This window comes from Sardina pilchardus, chromosome 23, assembly GCF_963854185.1.
Source record: "Sardina pilchardus chromosome 23, fSarPil1.1, whole genome shotgun sequence".
NCBI lineage: Eukaryota > Metazoa > Chordata > Actinopteri > Clupeiformes > Clupeidae > Sardina > Sardina pilchardus.
The window spans coordinates 23,771,212-23,779,562 of NC_085016.1; the positions used below are offsets into that span (position 1 = coordinate 23,771,212).

Below are 8,351 nucleotides of genomic sequence, written 5' to 3' on the forward strand. Positions count from 1 at the left end.
CACCCCCCGCTGCACTGGGAGCCCAGTACAGCCATCCCCAGTCTTTGGAGCCTTGGTCATCTGTGACTGTGGGCGGCTGGGTAACAGAACAGTAGGGCATCGGGGGGCAAGAAGCCGCTCAGCGTCTGATATTACCCCAGCGTCCACTACTTGCCTTTCTCACTTCCCCCCTCCCCCACAGTGTCCACTACTCTCCCAGGCCACCCTCACTGATCCCCCCCCCCCCCCCAAAACTGCTAGCCAAACTGCATTATGTTATAATATATCACAATGTAACAAGGTATGTTAATCAAAATGTTAAAGGATAACATTTATTCACTCTGCTTTGTGTTGTTTTGGTTCGCTTTATGAATGTGTCTTTTATATTTTTTATAAGCATTTAATCAAAAATATCAGATACGTAAATGAGCCATTTTTATCTTCCTCTGTCCTCTGTCTCAGGCTTCTTCTTCTTCTAACTGCCTTCTCTCTCTCTCTCTGTCCTTCTCGCTCTCCGTTATCTCTCTCATTCTCTCTCTCTCTCTGTTTTAAACGTATGATTCTGTTGGAGGAGAAGGACACACAGGAGAGGGACCCCCCACACACACACACACACACACACATTTTGCCCCCCACCAGGCTGTCAGTGTGATCTCTGCATCCCTGAACAGACCTGGACAGGACAGGAGAGGAGAGAAACGACCTCTCTAAAACACGCAGATGGCCTCTAATGGGAAAGACAGCAGGTGGCCGTAGCACTGAGATGATTGGCTTGTAGCGACCAATCACCCACTTGCTCCTGCTTTTGTTTTTTGTTTTGTTGTTGATGTTGTTGTTGTTGTTGTTGTTTCTTTTTCTTTTTCTCCCTTCTTTCCTTCAAATTGTATGTTTGTATGTTTCTATACCAGAATGGAGATTGTATTATAGAGTTGTTGAAGCTTAGCATGTCCACTCTTCTCTGCGCGAGACTTCCTGGTCCTTGTCCAGCACGGCAATTCTGATTGGTTTCCGTCTGACTGTCAACAAGGAGTAGGAGGTGCTTAACCAGAGGCAAGAGAGTGGATTGGCAGACCCTATGTGCCTTCAATTCACATTTCACCAGAGTGTAGCTTTTGTATATTCCAAAAAAAAACAAAAACAAATAGGACTGTTCTAATTACTCATGAACTTTGCTTTTCTGTTATTGAAATGTAAATAAAGAAAAAAAGAAAAAATGTATGTAACATACCTTACCTCAACATAGGAGTATGGCCGCCTATGAATTCTGTAGAAAAGGGCAAACTAGTTTGTAGCGCTGGAAGCATGGGTTTTCTCCTGACTCGTGTAGGTTTGTGAGCTGAATATCGCCGAAGACGTTGAAAGTCGTCCTCTTGACGTCCGTAAGAGGTGGCTCTCATAGAGGTGTCCTTTCCAAGGAAAAAACAGCCTCAAGGAATGGCCTTAAGCCTTAGAGGATTGCCCCCCTCCAATCTTAGACACCACTCACACATACACACACACACACACACACACCAAAGTCAGAAGCATTTATCGTCTTTGGCGTCACTTTACACACCCTCTCCTTTGAGGTGTATCAGTGGCCTCTCCAGCATAAACCATAACAGTACATGGCAGCTACAGGATCGTATGCAGTTTGTTCAAAAATATCTGGAGGTCAATGGGGTGAGGTCCGTAAAAAAATAGGCCCTCAGACCACGACAGGAAATGCTTTACCCGTTCATATGAGATTATTCTACGACACGTATCTACGACTCTCCCTCAGCAGTTAGTCTGACATGTTAAAAACATCCCAAGTGCCTTGAGGTTTTTATTTCATTTGATTTCTTGCCTTAGTGACCTGTAATGGGCTCTCTGTGTTGGTTTCAACTGTGATTTGTTTGCTGGTTCTGTTGATCCGAACAGATAGGAAGTGAAAGGTTTGGTTGGTACTGTAAATATGCAGCACGTAGTGATGCCCCCAACTAAAGTATGCCACTGATCTAAAAAAATCTATGAATGCTTTAAATCAAAGACTATTTAAAATAGTTGTTGATTCTTATAATAGCAATTGAGAAAAAAAATGGAAAGATGTGTTCTTGTCCCTGCGGTGTGATCCCTCATTGCGGAAGCCTTCGGAGATGTTCTGTCACTCAGTAGTGAAGAGGACATGGTTATGTCGGGGGGATGTGACCGTAGACAGAGACACACAGGAGATGGAGTGAGAGTGAATGTGTCTGTGGAATGTGAGGTGATCGGAGGTGTTGGTTGAACCATGTTGGTTTGGGAGGGAGGTGGTTGCTAGTGACGGTGCGTAGCTACAGGAAGGCTGGTGTGGTCCAACGGGAAACATGGACGAGGACTAACCAGAGGACATACCAGGAAGCGACAGCATTTTGACACTTTCGGTTTCTTTCTTTCAAACACACACAGAGAGAGAGAGAGAGAGAGAGAGAGAGAGAGAGAGAGAGAGAGAGAGAGTTCTGAGCATGGAATCCTGGCATGCTCCTAAACTCTCGCAAAATGGAAGAGAGCGGCGAAAAAAACCACACTGGTGCCAACTTTCCAAATGATTCTGGTCGTTTCGGGGTTCGGCGCTGCTCAGCCAACTAATTAAATGCGTTTTCTGCATGCTTTAGAACAATGGAACAATGGAAGCACTTGCTACTGCAGATGTCTGTTTTTTCCTGCCCCCACCCCGCGTAAACCCCACCAGCCGCTCACTGGACTGGTCCCGGCCCAGGTCTGGGCCTCTTCCGGCACCACAGCCATCCCATCATCTGCTATCTAGACAGAGGAAAGTGTGAGGGCAAGTTTCTTTTCTAAATGCAGTATCATCGTATTATTTACATTTTTTTTTTAAATGTATGTATGTGATTTTATTGTTTCGTGTCTGTTTGTTTGTTTGTTTGTTTGTTTGTCTGTGTGCTACCTGGCCTTATAAGAGCCCTCACGTACCATGTACCATTTTGTAAATTTTCTGCACAGCTGTTAAATATGTAAGCCATTTTTGACGGATTTTTTTCCTAAAATACAGCATAATTATATTGTAGCTTTGACCTTTTTTTCTTGTTATTTTGTAATTGCAAAGAGCCCCTCTTTTCTGTGCCTCATTATTAATATTTCTTGTGCTATTAAAAAGCATTTTGATGACTCTACAATTAGCGTGATCTTCTTTTCACAGGCTATTTATAGTCCGAATGGACAAGTGGTACTTAACACAAGGGCCACTAACTAGCAAGCCCTTACCCCTCTCTCCTTTTATCTTTCTTTTTCTTAATGGCCACAAGAGGGTGCTTTTATCCATGCCTTTCCCCTCAACTCTCTCTCTCACACACACACACACTCTTCATCAATCAGTTACACAACAGTTGCGAAGAATGTCAGACTCGTCGCAGGTCTGCCCGAGCAGTAATTAACTCTGCATCGTGTGTTCCAGTTACCCGCAGGGGCCCACTGAGCGAAGCGGAGCCCGGAGCAAGAGACGGAGGACAGCCGATTCTCCCAGAATAAATTGACACACATCTCAGTGTTTAGACGCCAGTGAGCCCTCATGCTGGGTTTATGCGTTTCTTCTCATGGCTGGGAAGGACTGTGGCTTCGAAAACGATTAAATGAGTCGAACTGGATGAATAGGCGGCTGAATAAACGCCTGAATAGATTGAAGATGACCAATGGCGCTGGAGATAGAAGTGTATCGGTCACTTGTTGACGGAGCTTCTGAGGGATTTTCAATGCAAAATGTATACCTTCACTGTAGACATTACTGACATTTTATTGCAACATAATTCGATTGTCGATCGATTTTATTGCCGGTAGATCTTGATCTTCAGAGACTATAAAGTCTCGTTCTAAAGTTTGGTAACACAATTAGAAAGCGTAGAGTACAATTGAATTTCGTTAAGCCTATAAGCTTCATTTTGTTATTAATCCATATATAGTTTTATATCAATATTTTATTTTCATTCATGATCTACCCATGTTTTTATTTATTTCCTATGTTTCATTATTTCTGTCAGATATAGAAAATTGACATTTGGCCCACCAAAAAATAATAGCCTAGAGCCATGCCAAAATCCCTGCAGTAGGCCTATAATTCCTTGGAAAAACTCAAATGTCCCTGTTTGTTGTATGGGCCTGTCCTCCAAGACTCACAAACAGTCATTTCCGCGGGTGTACGCACATACACGCACAGACACACTGCTCAAATTTCACAGTCCGGTCATTCATTACAATATGCCAACTTCCAGACATACACAACATAACATAATCAGAAGGCGCACGCGCGCACCATATCACAATTTATGTTAAATGCTGTGCGTAATGTATTCTGCATTTGTTCAGTCCCAAAATGCTGGCAATTACACATGGTGGAAGAGAAGATGTCATGCTTAATAATTTCCTAAATATGCCAACACACTTTTATGGTCAACACAATGAATCTAGGCTGCACTTCGTTCACATCTTCAATATCAAATGCAATGCTAAAATCCTATGATAATCTTGATCCCATGTCTGTCCCGATCATACAAATCGATGATCCTGCGGAGAGGTTCCGTTCCTCCAGCAGAACCGGCGGCTTTGAGAGGCCTCGGTGCCGCGCCATGCTGTGCTGCGATTGGCCAAACGAGTCGGATAGTGAACGCGTCGGGCCTGACGTGTTCGCCCGTGTATCTGGGAGATTTTTTTCCTCCCATGCCTCTTAACCTCGGGCCTGTGCTTCGCTGCGCGTTCCCGTGCAAATCTGTGCCGGTCGCCTGGTCACTCGAATGAGTGCCCTACTCTGACTTGGCGGAGAAGGGAGAGGGAGGGGGGTTGTTGACGTCGAGAGCGCGCAAGAGCTCGTTACAGAAGAGGAGCTTTGCAAAGATGAATTAGAGGCTAAGTCTTGACACAATTTAAATGTCGTTTGATTTTTATATTCCAACTTTAAATCAACTTTGTTTTGGTGTCGTTGGATTAGTGTCGTTTAAAACAGATGCTGCGTTTGGACTGATATCATCATTGCCTAAATGACGATGGGAACATGCACTTGCTGGCACAAACTACGTCAATTAATGTTGAAATAGGATACTTTTCACGCTGCCTCGCCGGATTGATGGGATGCTTAATCGGTGTTTCAATTTAATTCTGTTAATGCACAATCTATGCCCATATTATTTTTGCTCATAGAAGATGGAATCGCAGTTTTGATTGATGGAACCGGGCAAGTAAACGGATTTGGGAGCACGATCGGTGCCTTTCCACACTACTTGTAAATTCATACCTTCCTTTTCTGGAGTCTTTACCATGAAAACATAAAGACACAATTTGTATTGGGGTTGTCGTGGTATTTGTGCGTTGTGTTTTTTGCGGGAGAAGAGACTCTAAATCTTCTGCCAGATATGTGTTGGTTGAACAACACTGTGCTAAACTACAGGAATATAGACCTACTGTAGAGCCTTAAAATGTATGCTGGACGGAAGAGAAGAAAACCGGTCCAAAGAGCGTAAGTAGGCCTACAATATGTTCCACATACTAAGCATTCCGACTCTTAAATATATATATATATTTTTGTTTTGTTTAGTCATCCACCTGTCAGCTAACAGGTTATGTAAAATGTTGGCTGGTCTATATTACATGTGGTGGACTGTGGTGCGTAGCCTACACGTCCATCACATTTATTTGTTTGTTGTGACTGAAACTATTTACCTGCATTGTGATTCTGGCGATGAAATTCCACTTGACATACGTAGGTTACTCACTGCTGTGGGTCTCAGGGGGTAGTGTTAAAACTTTGGATAACATATTACATCGCCATTTAATTACTTATAGCCTACCAGTACCCTTTAATCAATAACGGTAAACTGTCAGACCGATTGTAGCCATACACCCCATTAAATCACTGTGTAGCCTAACATTTTAAAGCTGATATATGGAATTAAATTTACATTTAAACAAGTAGAGACGTTGCAAATGCATTTGCGTTTCTGGAGTAGATTTAATATTTGTCCACGCATAGTTGGATAGTCCATCTTAGGTTTACTTCGTGCGCGCGTGAAGACCGGGAAATAAACTCAGCCCAACGAAATAAACCGCAGGTGCAGGAGGAGGAGGCAGACATGTTGATTTTCCATCTTTCATTTCCGTTACTCGCTTCATTATTTTAAAACCTAATTGGACAAGTAATGAGTCTGACCAATCCGTCCTTGGCACAGTTTTAAAATGTCAAAGGAATTTAATTTTCGGATATGTGTTTGCGAAGTTGCTGGTGGTGGCAGATTAATGTTGTAGCCTAATTGGCATCTTTGAGACTGAGGACAGAAATTGCATTCAATAATGCTACTCTTATTTTGACATGCTTGGTGATCTGTTTCAGTCAGAATAAATGTGATCACTTGAATTTATGATGGGATTTGGTAGGAATAAATCATATTAGTTAGGCCTATTTCATTTAGCCTGTGGAAATGTAGCCTTTCGAGCGATGGACATGACCACGCTTAAACGCATAGGGTAAAATAATGGGCAAATATCTAAATGCTGCTCTTTTCAACCAAATAACGAGCCGCCTCTGACTGTGTCACGTGCACAACACACTGAAGGCCTAAAATAAAAAGAAAACATGGTCATTTAAAACAGAATTCAGCAGCATAAAATGAATTGGAAATAAAACGGGCCATTTTGATACTCTTAGCTTTAGTAATTGTAGGCCCCGCTGACGACCAACACTAATGATCACGTTGTTTTCGTTTCTGATGCACCTGTGTCGCTGCCTGTCCAGGGTGAAACAACCGCCGGTGGAGGGTGTCAAATCCAACCCATCCAAGCGGCACCGGGACCGGCTCAATGGCGAGTTGGACCGTCTGGCTAGCCTACTGCCATTCCCCGACGAAGTCACCTCCAGCCTGGATAAGCTCTCGATTCTACGCCTCAGCGTCTCCTACCTGCGGGCCAAGAACTTCTTCAATGGTGAGCATCTCGGACATCTTTAACCTGTTTGCGTAACGTGAGAGAGAGAGAGAGAGAGAGAGACAGAGAGAGAGTGTGTGTGTGTGTGTGTGTGTGTGTGTGTGAGAGAGAGAGAGAGAGAGAGAGAGAGAGAGAGAGAGAGAGAGAGAGAGAGAGAGAGAGAGAGAGAGAGACTCCAGTGTGTGTGTGTGTGTGTGTGTGTGGGCAAAGCTGAGTTATTTTGACTGGAGCGTTTGTTTTTGTTTGTTGTTGGTTTGGTACTGGTGGTGGTGGAGAAAGGAGCCACACAGTCATCAGCAGCTCAGCGTTCTCTGGCTGAGAGAGTAGATCTGACCACAGCTCCTCGTCCTTCAGAACTGAGAGAGTAGATCTGAGCACAGCTCCTCGTCCTTCAGAACCGAGAGAGTAGATCTGACCACAGCTCCTCATCCTTCAGAACCGACAGAGTAGATTTGACCAAAGCTCCTCGTCCTTCAGAACTGAGAGAGTAGATCTGACCACAGCTCCTTGCCTCTTATTAGATAGGGGCTTACGGCCAAATTGACCCTAAGAGGTTTACTGCAAGGGTCTCGAGTACAGTCAGGTAAGAACGGACATTAGAAGAATACCTGGATTATCAGCTTTAGTGGCACGATTCCCAGAACAATATTGTTATATTATATTTTATATTATTGTATTGTATTATATATATTTGTATTTTATATCATATTATATCATATTATAACGTGTTTTGGCTAAATTGGATGTGCATTTTACTTATTTTGTTTTATTTGATTTATTTTCTCTATTGTAAGTTTCATAGTTTATTGTAGTTGTGGATACTGGAAATTAACAGTCCAATGGTAGTATTTTTTCTTTTTGTTGTGCTGGGATTGTATTGCTTGGGAATGAGTGAGTGTAAATTGGCAGCGGTGTGAGTCCTGTTAGACTGTGTAGTAGCAGGCAGATGATTTGCTTCGGTACAGCACAACAGTGCTCTCTCTTTGTCACTCAGGCTGATTGTGTTGCCCAATACCATCAAAGCATATTGAATAATTTGTGATGTGGAAGAGGCTTTTTCTAAGAGCTGCTGAAGCCTGGGGCTCGGTCTCACGACATTTTTTTCCTCCCTCTCTCTCTCTCTCTTCTTGAGAAACTCTGAATATTTCATGGCGCTGTGCGACGTCAGCAGTCTTTCAGAGATTTAAAGAGAACGCCGGGCACACACAAGGTGTGAAACAATCGATAACACGCTTTCAAAATTAAACATGTAAACATTTCCAAAAATAGCCTGTGTTTTTTTTTCTTCTTCTTCTTTTTAACTCTCTCGGTCACCATAAGTGGATGAAAAAATAACTCTTTCTTTTATAAAAGCGCACTGCAATGCAGGCCCACAAGTGTGGTGAAGCATTAATAATTAAACAAAAACTAGCTTAAAGAATTTATAAAATGGAGGGATAGAAATGTTT

At 42.9% G+C, this 8,351-nt stretch overlaps 1 protein-coding gene across 1 annotated transcript in view; it reads left to right on the top strand.

Annotated features, from left to right (window-relative positions):
* The window catches only part of ahr2 (aryl hydrocarbon receptor 2), a 105,772-nt gene extending 102,664 nt beyond the window's left edge, over window positions 1-3,108 (top strand). Inside the window, exon 11 of the mRNA XM_062527770.1 lies at window positions 1-3,108. This exon is cut by the window's left edge and continues 1,289 nt beyond it. The gene's annotated coding sequence lies outside the window, so the exon portion shown is untranslated.
* The last annotated feature ends 5,243 nt before the right edge of the window (window positions 3,109-8,351 follow it).